The sequence below is a fragment of the Somniosus microcephalus genome, chromosome 21 (genome assembly GCF_052327205.1).
Source record: "Somniosus microcephalus isolate GS21.2 chromosome 21, FLI_Smic_1.0, whole genome shotgun sequence".
Taxonomy (NCBI): domain Eukaryota; kingdom Metazoa; phylum Chordata; class Chondrichthyes; order Squaliformes; family Somniosidae; genus Somniosus; species Somniosus microcephalus.
Window position 1 is genome coordinate 16990511 of NC_141007.1, and position 18640 is coordinate 17009150.

Here is an 18640-nt window from a genome sequence, read left to right on the forward strand (position 1 = left end):
AGTCTTTCTTTAAGGAAACTACTAATCTGTTTCTCTCTTTCCACCCCCCCCCCCCCCCCCCACACCAGCTGAAGCCGTGCCCTCAGTGGGCCAGGTCTCCGGTCATACACTCAAATGTGCAGCTGAGGGACATGTGGTACCAGAGCTAGACTGGGTATGGTACTGTAGTGGTTATGTTATTGGGCTAGTAATCCAGAGGCCTGGACTAATAATCCAGAGAATACAAGTTCAAATCCACCATCGCAGCGTGAGAATATGAATTTTGTTTTCAAAATCTGGAAATTAAAATGGCATCAGTAAAATTGACCATGATGTTGTTAGATTGTCGTAAAAATCCGTGCTTACCCGGTCTGGCCTTTGTGACTCCAGTCCCACACCAACGTGGTTGGCTCTTAATGGCCCTCTGAAGTGGCCTAACAAACCACTCAGTTTACTTACTACCTTCTCAGGGAAACTAAGGATGGACATTAAATGCCGGCCATGCCAGCAACGCACACATCCCGAGAATGATACAAGAAAATATATATTTACTGTATTATGGCCCAGCCCAGGCTCTGGCTGATTCCCTGCCACACGATCAGTTCTAGCCAAAATGCAGTCAGGAAACAGCCAATGGTTTCACCAATATTGGCCAGCAATGACTGTCCCTCGCCCAGTGTACCATCCATCTCCAGATGCTGGGACTTCCTTATTTTAATATCAGGTCTTTCTTCCTCTCATCCCCCCGCCATTTTCTCCTCCTAACCCCAACTGAGGGACACTCTTGACTGGCCTGAAGTGAAGTGAGGAAGTCTCAATGGCACGATGATTAAACTCCCCTGTCCTACCACCCTTGCAGGCTGTTAACCCACTGATGAACTGAGACACTATTGATTCATTATTACTCAAAATACTAGATCTCCCGTGGCAATGCTCAGAGTTGGGGGATACGCGAGTGTGACAGGAAGTGCGCGCTATGTACAAGAGTTAATATATTCAATAGGTAAAAGGTACTTTCATTTTAAAAACCACATTTGGGTCACCGACACCATATCCTCCTCCATGGCTGTTCTCAACAGCTGTGTTTCTGTGGTTTAGGCTATCTGCAGCCTTCAGTTAAATTACTGCCTCATTTCTTGCTCAGGTTATCAAAGGTGAGTATCAAGTACTTGCACTTATATTGCACCGCTCACGACTTTGAGACGTCTCAAAGTGTTTTGCAGCCAATGAAGTACTTTTGAAGTGTTAGTCACTGTTGTAATATAGGAAACGTGGCAGCCAATTTGTGCACCAACAGCAATGACCAGGTAATCTGTTTTGGGTGTTGGTTGAAGGTGTTGACCAGGATACCGGGGGGTGAACTCCCCTGCTCTTTGAAGTGCCATGGGATCTTTTACGTCCACCTGAGAGGGCAGAGGGGCCATTGGTTTTGTCTGAAAGCTGGCACCACTGGTGGTGCGGCACTCCCTCGGTGCTGCACTGGAGTATCAGCCTCGATTATGTGTTCAAGCCTCTGGGGTAGGGCTTGAACCCACGACCTTCTGACTCAAGAGGCGAGAATGCTACCAACCACTGGGCCAAGACTGACAACAGTGCACAAAATAGAACACGTTCTTCCCTCTTTGCCCAGAATCAACCTCAAGCACTCCCAGAACCACGGATGCTGAGCAGCAATCCTACTTGAATGGATGAGACATTGCCACTTCCTACACCAGACATCCTTGTAGCATCCGTATGAATAGGCTATCACTGTGAGCTTCTATATGCCAGGATCCGAACTGAGAATGCTGCAGACTCATTTGACACAGGATCCGCCCAACTAACCACACAAAGGAAAGTTTCAGCCCACCAGTCTACGTTCAATTTGAACCAAAATCCCAGAGGTGAGACAGCGCGCTAACACTACACCAACCAGCCCTTGTTTATAATCATACAAAAATGCTTCCAGTCACACTGCACTTTTTCTATGATGGGTCTTGGTGGTTGTGCACCAGCACTCTTGCCTCAGTCAAAAGGGCTTGAGGCCATAATCTGGGCTGACACTCCGGTGCAATACTGAGGGGAGTGCTGCACTGTCGGAGGTGCCGTTTTTTGGATGAGACGTGAAACCAAGGCCCCCCATCTGCCTGGTCATGTGAATGGAAAAGATCCCAAGGCACTATTGGAAGAGGAGCGTGCAAATTCTCCCAGTGTCATGGCCAACATTCCTCCCTCAATCAACATGCCAAAACAAATTCAGGGGTCATTCATTTACTGTTTGTTGGGGATCTTGCTGTGCACAAATGGATCGAGGTAGTTCAGCAGCAGCACTCGTGCCTCAGTCAAAAGGACTTGAGCCCATAATCTGGGCTGACATTCTAGTGCACTCCAATGGCAGCATTTGCCCACAGCCGTGACTGCAAAATCCGAAGTCATTTAATGGCCTGCTGTACCTTGGGACTTCCCGAGGAATTGAAAGGTGCATCCTAAACCCAAGTTTAGAAAGTATTCGCTACAGGTGGAATACATGTTAACAGCAGTTTTGCTTGCTTGGTTTTATTTCCCCTTGCAAACTGAAAAACGGGACATGCTTTCCAGCGTTCCCCAAACCCACCTTAAACAGGACATTCTTCGCCCTATGGTAACTTCAAATAAATGTGTAAAAAAAACACAAGGAAAAAGGCAACAGGAAATGGAATATCAAGTGAGGCTGGTCTAAAAATACATTTATGGCGGGGGGGGGGGGGGGGGGGCAAGCGATACTTCAGGAGGTTAGATTCAAGTCAAGAGCTATTCGTTCTGAAGCCAAGCCAGTCTTGCTCAACACAAGATAAAATCACCAGGGATGTTGCAGAGGAAACACTGCATGAAACATCCTTCCTCGAATGGATGAGTCTACATTCAACTGTCAAACAATGGAGCGAGCCTCACACTCAGCGCACAGCTCCAGCCTTCCAGCTGCAGCTCGCCGGGCTGAAGGAGAGAAACCTTGTTGACAAGGGAAAATAAAAAGGAACCTTCGATATTGCCTCCCCACCAGCCCCTCCCATTTTGCTCGGGCCCTGGCATGATTCTGCCGGGATCGTTTCATCAGAAGTACACTGAAGTTCCAGAACGTTACTCAACTTGTGCACTGATAAAACTCGAGGGTAAAATGGGTGGAGTTTGTCTCCTCGCTCCCCAGTGAGGGAGCTTCAATGAGTTATAAAACCCCCCCAAAAGATGAAAAAGTGTCAAGCTTGGCACACACAGTTGGTAGCACTCTCTTACATCACAAGGTCACAGGCCCGACTCCAGGACTTGTGTGTACAGTCTAGGCAGACACTTTAGTGTAGTACTGAAGGGGTGCTGCATTGTTGGAGGTGCTGTCTTTCAGATCAAGCTTTAAACTCGGGCCCCTTCTGCGTGTTAATCGCACTTGCTGTGCTGAAACTGCCTGCCAGGTTTGCCTATGTAGCAACAGTGGCTATGCTTCAAATAGCAAGTGCCTGAAAGATGTGATAAGGCGCTTTATAAGAAAGAGAAGAACTTGCATTTGTATAGCGCCTTTCACGACCTCGGGACATCCCAAAGTACTTCCCAGCCAATTAAGTACTTTTACAATTAAGTGTATGAAGTCTAGAAACTTGTAATAGAGAAAAGCGGCAGCCAATTTGCAAACAGCAAAGTCCCACAAACAGCAATGAGATTAGTGACCAGATAATCTGGTTTGGTGATGTTGGTTGCTGGATAAATGTTGGCCCAAGTGAGAGGGCAAAGCTACAGCAGATGGAGTTCAATGTGCAGATGTCAGAGTTCACCAACCGGATTGAGAAAGACAAATTGGAATACGTTAATGGCGAGAAGCTAGGAGCTGTGGTGGAGCAAAGGGATTGGAGTGTCCATGTACACAAAATCACTAAATGTTAGTGCCCGGGTACAAAAAGTAATTTAAAAAAGCTAATGGGATGTTGGTCTTCATCTCGAGGGGGCTGGAATACAAAAGGGGAGGACGTTGTGCTTCAGTTATACAGAGCCTTGGTCAGACCTGATCTGGAGCACTGCGTTCAGTTCTGGACACTGCACCGCAGGTGACACTTCCAAAGCAATTCACATTCAAACCACAAGGATGACTGCGACATTTGACCCTGCTTCAGCAGCATTTGGCCAATTTAAAACACAAGTTGGATTGACAGAGCACCTTTCATGTCCCAAAGCACTTCCGAGACATGGGGAAAATGGACTACGAGCCCAAGGATAAGAATTTTCAACTCGAGGCATTGAAGGGGTTGGGGGGTGAGGGGCTGGTGAAAGATGTGCAGGACGATACAGAATAAGATATGGACAGCAGAGTTTTGAATGACTTAGAATTTATGGGGTGGCAGCACGGAGAGCATTGGAGTCTGAATGTGGAGGTGGCAAAGGAGTGTTTCAGCAGCAGATGGGCCGAGGTAGGGGTGGAGGTTGAAGTAGGCAGTCTTTCTGAAGTAGTTCTAAGGTTGGAAACTCAGTTTCGGGTACTAACCCCTAATCCATCCAATTTAGAATTTTTGCTTCTTAGTCAACAATCCAGTTTGACGTGTTTGCGGTCCATTCGGCAAGGGACGAGCGGTGGGATGGCATTCCCACTGATTTTCAGGAAAGCTCCGCACGCATCGCCCATTGGCGATTTTGAGGCTCCCCAACGCTATTTGGCTCAGAGAGCTTATCCAGCGAGTACCTAAACCACACAGACCAGGACGGTTGCAGCTCCAGTCCCTGGTCCGTGCCGAGTTGCACATCTCAGCCAGTGCGGAGGTAGGAGTTTACAGCTGTCCTCGACACTCCTGGGTTAGTGGGGCAAATCTTGGCACAAATAATATCGGACGTACACATGCAAAAAGCTGGGCGAGAACAGAAATGTATTTGACCATGATGCTGCCCCATCAAGCAGTCTACCAACATTCAATGCAACATGTGAATAATAACCACTTGAGGTATCCAAGTGGAAATGTATCCCAGCAATGAGTTAATGCCTTCAGGGAAAGGGTCAGAGGAAGATAATGACACGGAAAAAACAGTGGGAGAAGGTTATGTGGGGGGAGGGGTGAAAAGAACAAACTTTGTGCAGTCACATATCGTATTTTTTTCAGATTATACTGACTGTCACCCTAATTCATTCTCCCGGGACTGCAACACCAGAGCAGCGAACTTCTGCCCAAGGCTTTTGGTCGCCTGTGCTGGTCCCCACCAACAGCCCAGATAGATCATGGGCATGAACCCACGCCATGCCACACACGAACCCACGCCATGCCACACACGAACCCACGCCATGCCACACACGAACCCACGCCATGCCACACACGAACCCACGCCATGCCACACACGAACCCACGCCATGCCACACACGAACCCACGCCATGCCACACACGAACCCACGCCATGCCACACACGAACCCACGCCATGCCACACATGAACCCACGCCATGCCACACATGAACCCACGCCATGCCACACATGAACCCACACCATGCCACACATGAACCCACGCCATGCCACACATGAACCCACGCCATGCCACACATGAACCCACGCCATGCCACACATGAACCCACGCCATGCCACACATGAACCCACGCCATGCCACACATGAACCCACGCCATGCCACACATGAACCCACGCCATGCCACACATGAACCCACGCCATGCCACACATGAACCCACGCCATGCCACACATGAACCCACGCCATGCCACTCAAGGGTGCCACGTGCTGGGGCTCCAAGCAGTGCCATTTTCAATTGATTTAAAAAAAATTAATTAAACTATTTTCTGCAAACGCTTGAAGCTCCCCGCCAAGTCGCACAGGACATATCGCCAATCCGTCATGGTTACTGGGTCAAAATCCTGGAACTCCCTACCCAACAGCACTGTGGGAGTACCTTCACCACACTAGCAGTTCAAGAAGACGACCCACCACCGCCTTCAAGCTCAACTAGAGAAGGACAATAAATGCTGCTTTTGCCAGCAATGCCCATATCCCTAGACTAGAATTTAAAAACATGCTGCGGTGGGGTTGTTATACAGTCACTGTATTAATAAGGAAGCAGAATAAAATACTTGCATTTATATAGTGCTTTACCACACTGACAAAAAGCTTTACACAATGAACTACTTTGAGTGCAGTGTGGGCCCAAAGCCATAACGAGTTATAAAAGGTTGTAGATAAATCCAAACACACTGTATGGAGTATAGCCGGGCAGAGCACAGCATTGTTAGCCAGCACTCAGCATTAGGTTGCAGCTTTGCCCGATCCATAAGTTCCCCATGCACAAGTGGCTCAGAACCAGTTTCACCCACACCAAGGATTGCACGTCAAAGTTCAAGAACTGAAGTCACAGTTTTATTGTGCTTAGTGGGTGTTCGTGTCACTGCAGCCAACAGTACTGCAGAATAAACTTGCCATATTTACTAAAGCAAGCACCAGGGACCATTGCTGCATGAAGGGGGGAGGGGGTTATTGCAGAGAGCCTGGGGTCCTGGGCCACATTGGTAGAACGTGGACCCTTCACACAACAACCTGGAGAGCCGTTTCACACCAGCGCCTTTTAAAAGGCAGTACAGTGCTGCGGGAGCATCTCCGTCCTATTTAACAACCTAATACGGCTGGACAGTCAACTGATGCCTTCCCCATCCAGAGCCTCTGGCCAACATGCAGGTGCGAGCCAACACACTTACGGTCTGGCTCCTCCACAACCACCAGGAACTGGCACCGCACCCTGGCCTGGAGCGCGACAGGAATATTACTCTGCGTCTCGCCTGCCCCATACCAGCATGCGCTTGGTGCCGGTGCGAGGAGCAAAAAGCTGTTCCAGTCCCCAGCACCGACAACCCTCACTCAATAATGACTCATTTAACAAGAAGTGCTGCTAAACAGTGTACCGTATTGTCAGGGAGTTAAGCAAATTAAAACAGCACCCCGCCGCCCGAGAGTCCAACAAATACACCAACTTTAGCAACTGTAAAATCGTTTTAGCACTGTAAACAAACGACTTATTCAAAGAAAATATGTACTAATATCTACGCTATTTAACGCAGCTGCAATTAACTGGAGAGCATCTAGTCGCAAAAATGTAACCGAGGTTCAGTTTGCCAATCTGGTGTCACAGTGAAGATGAGGAGCGTCCCGTTCAGCACCAAACACAAACGTGATAAAGAGCAGGGCCAACATCTGGCAGCACTACACAGCGTGTGCCTCTGAAGGACAGAGGGTGGGGTAGAAATCTGCATGTGCGTGGAGGATGAGGGTGTTAGGAAGACGGAAGGGAGGAGTAGAGGAGTGTGCCTGCGAAGGACGCGAGTGCGAGGCAGGGTGGAGGTTTATATTTTACAAGACACGATCCACCCAAGGCAACAGTTCAAATGAAGGATATTTGGACACTCCTCAGAATTCAATTCCCGTCCTTTCCTAACACCACCTTTTGCTGCCAATGTACAGGCAGAGAGCGCTTTAATTGGCCCCGGGTACAAGCGCCATGAATCAGACAGCATTAAGTCAGCAGCACAGGATGTCACATCAGCTGAGCTGCTCATTCCAGAGCACGTCTCCCCTGCACAGTGATCCATTTCCTGTACGATAACTGGCTACAGCACTTTCTAGATGGATTTAACTCTTACGCTCAGTTTGTGACCTCAGGCAGAAGTAAAATAATACAATGCTGCTGTAAAACTGGTATACCGAGGAATCGGGTGTCAGTGAACTCGAACACCCTCTCCACTTAGGGGACTTCGGTCTGAATCTTGTCCAGAGGGAGGGGGCAGAGGGTCTCGCACTCCCCCCAGAGGGAGGGGGCAGAGGGTCTCTCGCACTCCCCCCAGAGGGAGGGGGCAGAGGGTCTCTCGCACTCCCCCCAGAGGGAGGGGGCAGAGGGTCTCTCGCACTCCCCCCAGAGGGAGGGGGCAGAGGGCCTCTCGCACTCCCCCCAGAGGGAGGGGGCAGAGGGTCTCTCGCACTCCCCCCAGAGGGAGGGGGCAGAGGGTCTCTCGCACTCCCCCCCAGAGGGAGGGGGCAGAGAGTCTCTCGCACTCCCCCCAGAGGGAGGGGGCAGAGGGTCTCTCGCACTCCCCCCAGAGGGAGGGGGCAGAGGGTCTCGCACTCCCCCCAGAGGGAGGGGGCAGAGGGTCTCGCACTCCCCCATAGAGGGAGGGGACAGGGGGCTTCTTGCACTCCCCCCAGAGGGAGGGGGCAGAGGGTTAACTGTGAAATTAGTCTATGCAGTCTCAAACCAATTTCTAGTGATCTGAGCAACAGCACAAAACCACAATTAGCAAAGAACTAACATAAGATGTGTCATATTATACAGAGGGCACTGTGCGGTCCAACAGCTATTCAAGTTTTTGCTAGCTGTCTGTATGCAATCACAGTTTGAGTGTTATGGTCATCATATATCACTGCAAGAGCTTTTTAGGGATACCAGGGAAAGGGTAGGGCCCATTAGGGACCAAAGTGGCAATCTGTGTGTAGAGCCAGAGGATGTAGGCGGGGTTTTAAATGAATTTTTTGCATCTGTGTTCACTATGGAGAAAGACGATGCAGACATAGAAATCGGGCAAGGGGACTGTGACATACTTGAACATATTAGCATCGAGAGGGAGGAGGTACTAGCGGTTTTAGCAGGCCAAAAAGTGGATAAATCCCCAGGCCCGGACGAGATGTATCCCAGGCTGCTGTGGGAGGCAAAGGAGGAGATTGCAGGGGCTCTGACACAAATTTTCAGAACCTCTCTGGCCACAGGGGATGTACCAGAGGACTGGAGAACAGCTAACGTAGTACCATTATTCAAGAAGGGTAGCAGGGATAAACCAGGGAATTACAGGCCAGTGAGTCCAACATCTGTGGTGGGGAAATTATTGGAAAAAATTCTGAGGGACAAAATTAATCTCCACTTGGAGAGGCAAGGATTAATCGGGGATAGTCAGCATGGCTTTGTCAAGGGTAAATCATGTCTGACAAATCTGATTGAATTTTTCGAGGGGGTGACTAGGGGGGTGGATGAGGGAAATGCTGTGGATGTGGTTTACATGGACTTCAGTAAAGCTTTTGACAAAGTCCCGCATAGGAGACTGGTCAAGAAGGTAAGAGCTCATGGGATCCAGGGTGCCTTGGCGCGTTGGATCCTAAACTGGCTGAGTGGCAGGAGGCAGAGGGTGATGGTCGAAGGTTGCTTTTATGACTGGAAGCCTGTGTCCAGTGGGGTACCTCAGGGATCGGTGCTGGGTCCCTTGTTGTTTGTGATCTACATAAATGATTTGGATGAGAATGTAAAAGGTATGATCAGTAAGTTCGCAGATGACACGAAAATTGGTGGGGTGGTAAATTGCGAGGAGGAAAGCCTCAGGCTACAGGACGATATAAACGGGTTGGTCAGATGGGCGGAAAAGTGGCAAATGGAATTTAACCCTGAAAAGTGCGAGGTGATGCATTTTGGACGGACAAATAAGGCAAGGGAATACACAATGAGTGGTAGGACCCTAGGAAGTACAGAGGGTCAGAGGGACCTTGGTGTACATGTACATAGATCCCTGAAGGCAGCGGAGCAGGTAGATAAGGTGGTTAAAAAGGCATATGGGATACTTGCCTTCATTAGCCGAGGCATAGAATATAAGAGCAGGGAGGTTATGATGGAGCTGTACAAAACGCTGGTGAGGCCACAGCTGGAGTACTGTGTGCAGTTCTGGTCGCCTCACTATAGGAAGGATGTGATTGCTTTGGAGAGGGTGCAGAGAAGATTCACCAGGATGTTACCTGGGATGGAGCGCCTCAGCTATGAAGAGAGGCTGGACAGGCTGGGGTTGTTTTCCTTGGAGCAGAGAAGGCTGAGGGGGGACCTGATTGAGGTGTACAAAATGATGAGGGGCATAGATAGGGTAGATAAAGAGGAACTTTTCCCCTTAGTGGGGGGGTCAATAACAAGGGGGCATAGATTCAGGGTAAGGGGCAGGAGATTTAGAGGGGATTTGAGGAGGAACTTTTTCACCCAGAGGGTGGTTGGAATGTGGAATTCAATGCCTGAAAGGGTGGTAGAGGCAGGAACCCTCACAACATTCAAGAAGCATTTGGATGAGCACTTGAAATGCCATTGTATACAAGGCTATGGACCAAATGCTGGAAAATGGGATTAGACTAGACAGGGATGGATGGGCGGCGCAGACACGATGAGCCGAAGGGCCTCTTTCTGTGCTGTAAAACTCTATGACTCTGACATCCTCAGCCCAACCATCCTAAGCTGCTTCATCAATGTCCTGCCCGATGTCACAAGGTCAGGAGTGGGGATTCCAGTGTTCAGCTGAAAATGAAGCAGCACATGCCAGCCTACAACAGGTCCTGGGTGGCATCCAGTCTTGGGATGACGAACAGCAGATAACATCTGCATCATTTAAGTACCAGGTTATGACCTAAGCACCTCCCCTGGATCTTCAGTGGTACACCATCTCCAAATCCCCCACCAACACCTCGGGGGTTACAATGGACCAGAAGCTTCAACTGGGCATGCCCTATCCAGACCTTGCCTACAAAAGCAGGGCAGAGGCTGGGTCCTCCTGACCTCTCAAAGCCTCTCCACTATCTACAAGTCTCAAGTCAGGAATGTGAGGGAATACTGACTACTTTCCTGGATGGGTGCAGCTGCAACAGCACTCAGGAAGTTTAACACCATCCAGCACCGACTAAACCGCTTCACTGTTTGAGGTGTTAGCCTGACTTAGTAACTAGCACTCTTGCCTCGGAGTCAGATGGTTGTGGGTTCAAGACCCCGCTCCCGAGACAAAATCTAGGCCAACGCTCCAGTACATTACTGAGGGAGTGTTGTACTGTTGGAGGTGCCATCTTTCAGATAAGATGTTAAACTGAGGCCCCGTCTGCTCTCTCAGGCAGATTTAAAAGATCCCAGGGCACTATTTCGAATAAGAGCAGGGAAGTTAACCCCGGTGTCACAGAAATCACAGAAACCACACAGTGCAGATAGAGGCCATTTCGGCCCATCGAGCCTGCACCGACACATATCCCACCCGATCCCCGTAACCCCACGTATTTAATCCCCCTAACACTAAAGGTCAATTTATCATAGCCAATCAACCTAACCCGCACATCTTTGGACTGTGGGAGGAAACCGGAGCACCCGGAGGAAACCCACGCAAACACGGGGAGAATGTGCAAACTCCACACAGACAGTCGCCCGAGGCTGGATTCGAACCCGGGTCCCTGGCGCTGTGAGGCAACAGTGCTAACCACTATGCCACCGTGCTGGTCAATATTTATCCCTAAACCAACATCACAAACAGATTACGTGGTCATTATCACATTGCTGTTATTGGAACTTGCTGTGCACAAATTGGCTGCTCCCACTACCAGATTTGTACCCAAGTGTTCTACAGTGACAGACCTGTACCCCCCAGTACTGTACCCGTTATACAGTGACAGACCTGTACCCACCAGTACTGTACCCGTTATACAGTGACAGACCTGTACCCACCAGTACTGTACCCCAGTGTTATAGTGACAGACCTGTACCCCCCAGTACTGTACCCCAGGGTTATAGTGACAGACCTGTACCCCCCAGTACTGTACCCCAGTGTTATAGTGGCAGACCTGTACCCCCCAGTACTGTACCCGTTATACAGTGACAGACCTGTACCCACCAGTACTGTACCCCAGTTATAGTGACAGACCTGTACCCACCAGTGCTGTACCCGTTACAGTGACAGACCTGTACCCACCAGTACTGTACCCCAGTTATAGTGAGACCTGTACCCCCCAGTACTGTACCCGTTATACAGTGACAGACCTGTACCCCCCAGTACTGTACCCGTTATACAGTGACAGACCTGTACCCACCAGTACTGTACCCCAGTGTTATACAGCGACAGACCTGTACCCACCAGTACTGTACCCGTGTTATACAGCGACAGACCTGTACCCCCCAGTACTGTACCCGTTATACAGTGACAGACCTGTACCCACCAGTACTGTACCCCAGTGTTATAGTGACAGACCTGTACCCACCAGTACTGTACCCGTGTTATAGTGACAGACCTGTACCCACCAGTACTGTACCCGTTATACAGTGACAGACCTGTACCCACCAGTGCTGTACCCCAGTGTTATACAGTGACAGACCTGTACCCACCAGTACTGTACCCCAGTGTTATAGTGACAGACCTGTACCCACCAGTGCTGTACCCGTGTTATACAGTGACAGACCTGTACCCCCCAGTACTGTACCCGTGTTATACAGTGACAGACCTGTACCCCCCAGTACTGTACCCCAGTTATAGTGACAGACCTGTACCCACCAGTACTGTACCCGTGTTATACAGTGACAGACCTGTACCCACCAGTACTGTACCCGTTATAGTGACAGACCTGTACCCCCCAGTACTGTACCCCAGTTATAGTGACAGACCTGTACCCACCAGTACTGTACCCTTGTTATACAGCGACAGACCTGTACCCACCAGTACTGTACCCGTTATACAGTGACAGACCTGTACCCACCAGTACTGTACCCGTGTTATACAGCGACAGACTTGCATCCACGAGTACTGTACCCGTTATACAGCGACAGACCTGTACCCCCCAGTACTGTACCCGTTATACAGCGACAGACCTGTACCCCCCAGTACTGTACCCCAGTTATAGTGACAGACCTGTACCCACCAGTACTGTACCCCAGTTATAGTGACAGACCTGTCCCCACCAGTGCTGTACCCCAGGGTTATACAGTGACAGACCTGTACCCACCAGTACTGTACCCGTGTTATACAGCGACAGACTTGCATCCACGAGTACTGTACCCGTTATACAGCGACAGACCTGTTCCCACCAGTACTGTACCCCAGTGTTATACAGTGACAGACCTGTCCCCACCAGTGCTGTACCCCAGGGTTATACAGTGACAGACCTGTACCCACCAGTACTGTACCCGTGTTATACAGCGACAGACTTGCATCCACGAGTACTGTACCCGTTATACAGTGACAGACCTGTACCCACCAGTACTGTACCCCAGTGTTATACAGTGACAGACCTGTACCCACCAGTACTGTACCCGTGTTATACAGTGACAGACCTGTACCCACCAGTACTGTACCCCAGTGTTATAGTGACAGACCTGTACCCACCAGTACTGTACCCCAATGTTATACAGCGACAGACCCGTACCCACCAGTACTGTACCTCAGTTATACAGTGACAGACTAGTACCCACCAGTACTGTACCCCAGTGTTAGTGACAGACCTGTACCCACCAGTACAGTACCCGTTATACAGTGACAGACCTGTACCCACCAGTACTGTACCCGTGTTATAGTGACAAACCTGTACCCACCAGTACTGTGCCCCAATGTTATACAGCGACAGACCTGTACCCACCAGTACTGTACCCCAGTGTTATACAGTGACAGACCTGTACCCACCAGTAATGTACCCCAGTGTTATCCACTCAGTGTTCTCTTCAGACTAACTGCTGGGCGTTCTTCACAGTTCAAGTGGACACAGAACAAATATGCCTCATGCCCACCATTACACTTCACTGAAATCCTGGTGCTAACACTGCCATGCATTTAGTCAGGTGAGCAGCTCTTTTTTATTTACTTTGAATGCTGCAATATCACTTGACCTGAAGAGTAGGTGGTAGCAGGATTATTTGATGGTATAATGTGCGTACAGGAAAACATGCAGATGCTTGAACACCTCTGATTCAGCTACCTGCCAGATGAGTGTTCATTACAAAGGTCCCTTCATGGTACACCAGTCAGGTTATTACTAAATTCCAACAAACCAGTTCTTCTACACAAGTAGCCATTCAGAAATAGAAAGACTTTGCCCTCAGATCCATTTTTTGGTTGGCCATGATGCATAATATGACTAGCGTGAAGGAAGTAGTGAATCAGCTTTATTTATCTCCCCAATGTTGACTGATAATCCCCCATTGGCCATTTGAATGCTGTTCCTGGAGCAGAAACACAAGATTAATCTGTGACCTGTGTGTCTCAACATAGAAACATAGAAGATAGGAGCAGGAGTAGGCCATTCGGCCCCTCGAGCCTGTTCCGCCATTTAATGAGATCATGGCTGATCATCCAAATTCAATACCCTGTCCCTGCTTTCTCCCCATATCCCTTTAGCCTTAAGAAATATATCTAACTCCTTCTTGAATATATTTAATGAATTGGCCTCAACTGCCTTGTGGTAGAGAATTCCACAGGTTCACCACTCTCTGGGTGAAGAAATTCCTCCTCATCCCAGTCCTAAATGGCTTACCCCTTATCCTTAGGCTGTGACCCCTGGTTCTGGACTCCCCCGCCATCGAGAACATCCTTCCTGCATCTAGTCTGTCTAGTCCTGTTAGAATTTTATAAGTTTCAATGAGATCCCCTCTCATTCTTCTAAACTCTAGCGAATACAAGCCTAATTGACCCAATCTCTCTCCATACGTCATTCCTGCCATCCCAGGTATCAGTCTGGTGAATCTTCGCTGCACTCTCTCCATGGCAAGAACATCCTTCCTCAGGTAAGGCAACCAAAACTGCACACAATACTCAAGGTGTGCTCTCACCAAGGCCCTGTACAACTGCAGCAAGACATCCTTGTTCCTGTACTCGTATCCTCTCGCTATGAAGGCCAACATACCATTTGCCTTCTTAACCGCCTGCTGCAAGGAAGAGGAGGAGGAAAGGAAGGAAAAAAAGGAAAACCAGACGTACCAAAGCATTTTATGGCCAATGAAGTACGTTTGAAGTGGTCACTGTTGTAATGTAGGAAACGCGGCAGTCATTTTGTGCACAGCAAGCTCCCACAAACAGCAATATGATAATGGCCAGATAATCTGTTTCAGTAATGATGGTTGAGGGATAAATATTGGCCAGGACATCGGGACAACTACCCTGCTCACCTTTCAATAATCAACAGCTTCTTTTGTATGGTCGTAGCAAAGCAAATCAGATGTCAATATCTAAGCCAGATATCCAGGCCAAAGCTTCCGGTGTCACAGCGTGGCTAGCTTGTAGGCTGCCTGTGAATTTCCTCTGAGGGCAGTGCTCAGTGATGGGTCTGATCAGGAGCTCCACAGTCGCACGATGGGGATGCTTTAGTCTTCCATCTATTCCACCTTTCAATAGTGTCACAGCATACTTTACATCCACCCGAGAGGGCGGATGGGGCCTCAGTTTAATGTTTCATCCAAAAGATGGCGTCTCCGGCAGTGCAGCGCTGGGTCAGCCTGGATTATGTGCTCAAGTCTCTGGAGTGGGACTTGAACCAGAGGCGAGAGTGCTGCTACTGATCCGAGCCACAGCTAACACCCTCACTGTGTCTCTGGTGCCCCCATGCTCACCAATATTTTAGCTGATATATTTATCCAACCATCACAGAGATCTCACCCATTACTAGTGAGCTGCACTGTTGGGTACACACATCGGATAAATATCGTATCCAATTGCCTCTGGCTTTGAGCACTTTTGATATGGTGCTGGGATGCCAAAACCTCAGTGTGTTGTACCCGCTCTTTTAACAGTGGTTATTGTGGGGCCATTGAAGAACCAATAGTAAGGAAGGAAGCAAATAGTTTGCACTGCCTCTGGAAGCAGCTCGAGATCCATGAAAAGTTTGTTCTCGGATGTTACCTGTGTCCACAGTGGGAGTACCGTACTCCTGCCGATGGCGCGTGTTGATGTAAAAGCCACAGTTAAAAGGAATGAGCCACGAACCCAGCCAGTGTTTCGCAAAAATCGAATTAAAATCGAACTTGGCCTTAAAATGCAAAACACCATCACCAGTCGTCAGCCTACCTAACGCTTGCCCAAAGTGCAGCCCTGCTACATTCATCCCAAGTTTCAGATGCTACTATTGGGCAGCGGAGACCCAAGTCATTGAGCCCCGGTATAAAACCATGTCTTAGAATGAATCAGACCACCACCTTCTGAACCCCCAGCCACTATGTACACGCCTCCCGCCCCCCATTAAGGGAGAATTGACGAGGTATGGAGTTGCATCCGAAACACCACCATCTGCAGCAATATGCATGAAGGCCAACTTAAAATCACACATCCCATACAAACTCCAAACATCTCATCCCTCCATGTCAAACGACCGCTGGATGGGCTGTGGCCAGATGAGACCCTCCTCCACACACTCTGGTCACATCCCCACATTAAAGCCATTCCGTAGAGCAGTCCAGGAGCCAACTAGGGACAATCGATCTTGCAATCCCAGAGGACTTCACTCAGCCTTAGCTGGACCTGCCCACTGGAGAGGAGAGTCCCTGACGATGAGCAGGCTAGGACAATGCTCGCTACCAGCCGCAGGAATATGCGTGCTCCTTTGGGGCAAGGTGCAACACCCTCCTCACAAGTAACATGGCTAAAACAGATGCAGAACCTCTTCACGGAACCGGGGCGATACCGAGGCTCTGGGGCGCATTTTTGGAGGCTCGTAACATAAAATTGCCCCCCTTCCCCCCAGCAGAGCCCACAAGGGGCAGCGAGCTCACCGACCCCCCTTGTTCCAGGTCTAGTTAATGCCCAGATCCCAAAACAAAACAAACTGCTTCATTTTCCCTCCCCGCCCAGCTTGTTTCCAATACAAGTGCAGTCAGCCGGAGTAACCCAGACGTGACGATGCATTCCGACCTCAAACATGCGTCAAAATGTACATGGACTTCAGAAAATGTGTCACCTAAATACAATAGCCTCAACATATACATACCAGTGTACATCTTAATGTACAACAGCTTTATATAATGCATGTGAATATACACCTAAAATATACAATGGCCTCAAGAAATGTGTGAATATACACCTATACGTACAATAGCTGCATTAAAAGTGAATGTACTTTGTAAACCCAATTTAAAAAGCAGCTTCTCTGTCTGATCAACCCAAGATGCATGGCAGAGAATACACTGATCCAACTGCACGTGTCAAAAGGCTTTGCTAAGCCACAGGTTAGACATTTGTGATGTTTCTGGGATACAGCGCAGATGCTCAGTTCCTCCGTGAGACAGCCTGGATTAACAGGTCCTTGATTGGAGACAATGTGGTCAAATAATTGAGTCATATTCTAGTAGAGTCAGGTTTGTGACCAGTGTCATTTGGTCTACATGAAGCTGTTAAACCAGCTCTCTTTCTCTTAAGCTTCTTTCGAATCACTTTTTTAAAAAGCACACATACCACTAGATTGCGTGGGAACCAAACATCTAACCACAGAGTAAAACCAGAACCAAAAAGCTCACCGTGTATCCGGAGACCCACCCAACCTGAAATGATGAGTTCCAGCAACTGCCCGAGCTCTGAGCCCCTAAAGTCTGTTCCAATGGGATCCATGGAAATTGTGCCATTTTAATTCAGCCTGCTGTGATCTATAGCACGAGTTACATCAAATGAGCTGCACACGTTCTGTACAGTGCGAGAAGGGATTTGTTTTAGGGTACAAACAAGATGAATTTCCACAGATCAGCCTGCCGTACCTCAGTCTAGGCTTGTGACCTAATCTCACCTTTACTGCCCTATCTTGGTACAGCCTCAACTGCTTAATGTCCCAATTCAATCCAACCTGATGACACGTTTTTAATAGTGGAGATTACACTAAACCAATTTACAACAGGGTGGGTTCATGTGGAACATGTCGGATTGTCTAGTACCTGGACAGCCGAACTGTTCTCCATTAACTATACCTTCCTGTAAAGACATGCAACCGATGCCACTGAACAGCTTTTAATGTCAAACCCTGACATGTTTTGCTTGAGTGAGAAACTGTACCGACTATACTCAAGGAGTTAGGGAAATCCAAGAGCATTCAGATTGAGTAGAAAGTTGAAGTACTGTTTTTAAACTTTGTTTTTACCTCCATAAACTTAAGCTCATCCAAAACTCTGCTGCCCGTATCCTAGCTCGCACCAAGTCCCGTTCACTGATCACCCCTGTGCTCGCTGACCTACATTGGCTCTCGGTCCAGCAACACCTCGATTTTAAAATTCTCATCCTTGTTTTCAAACTCCTCCATGGCCCTCACCCCTCCCCCATCTCTGAAACCTCCTCCTGCCCTACAACCAATGTTCCCCCTACGGTGCGTGGGCGCGCATCAATCGGGAGGTCCCGCGCTGGCCCCTCATAAGCTGGTGCCACTGGAAAATTTAAAAGGACCGCAAACGGGAAAAAAAGAGGGAACATTGTCTGCAGCCCTCCGGGATCTCTGCGCTCCTCCAATTCTGGCCTCTTGCGCATCCCTGATTTTAATCGCTCCACCATTGGTGGCCGTGCCTTCAGCTGCCGAGGATCTAAGCTCTGGAATTCCCTCCCGAGACCTCTCCACCTCTTTCCTCCTTTAAGACGCTCCTTAAAACCTACCTCTTAGGACAAATGACCCAGAGTTGGTCAGACATCTCACGTGGCTCGGTGTCAAACTTTGTTTGATAACACTCCTGTGAAGCACCTTGGGATGTTTTACTACATTAAAGGCACGATATAAATGCAAGTTATTGTTGTAATGCAACCAGAGCAAATATAGGCTTGTGCGGGTCCAGCTATTGGCCCAGTCTATCACACAGCTGAATGCTCGGATAAACTTTGGAATGGTGTGGCCCACAGGGGTTTCTGAAGCAGTTACAGATCAGCTCAGTGTATTACCTTAGCTGCTTCGTATAGGGACGGTGCCTCAAAACCTTGTGAC

General features: G+C 48.9%; 1 protein-coding gene across 8 annotated transcripts in view; it reads right to left on the reverse strand.

Annotated features, from left to right (window-relative positions):
- The window catches only part of LOC147102620 (growth factor receptor-bound protein 2), a 166275-nt gene that overhangs the window by 99535 nt on the left and 48100 nt on the right, over positions 1-18640 (reverse strand). The gene's annotated exons all lie outside the window — the stretch shown is intronic.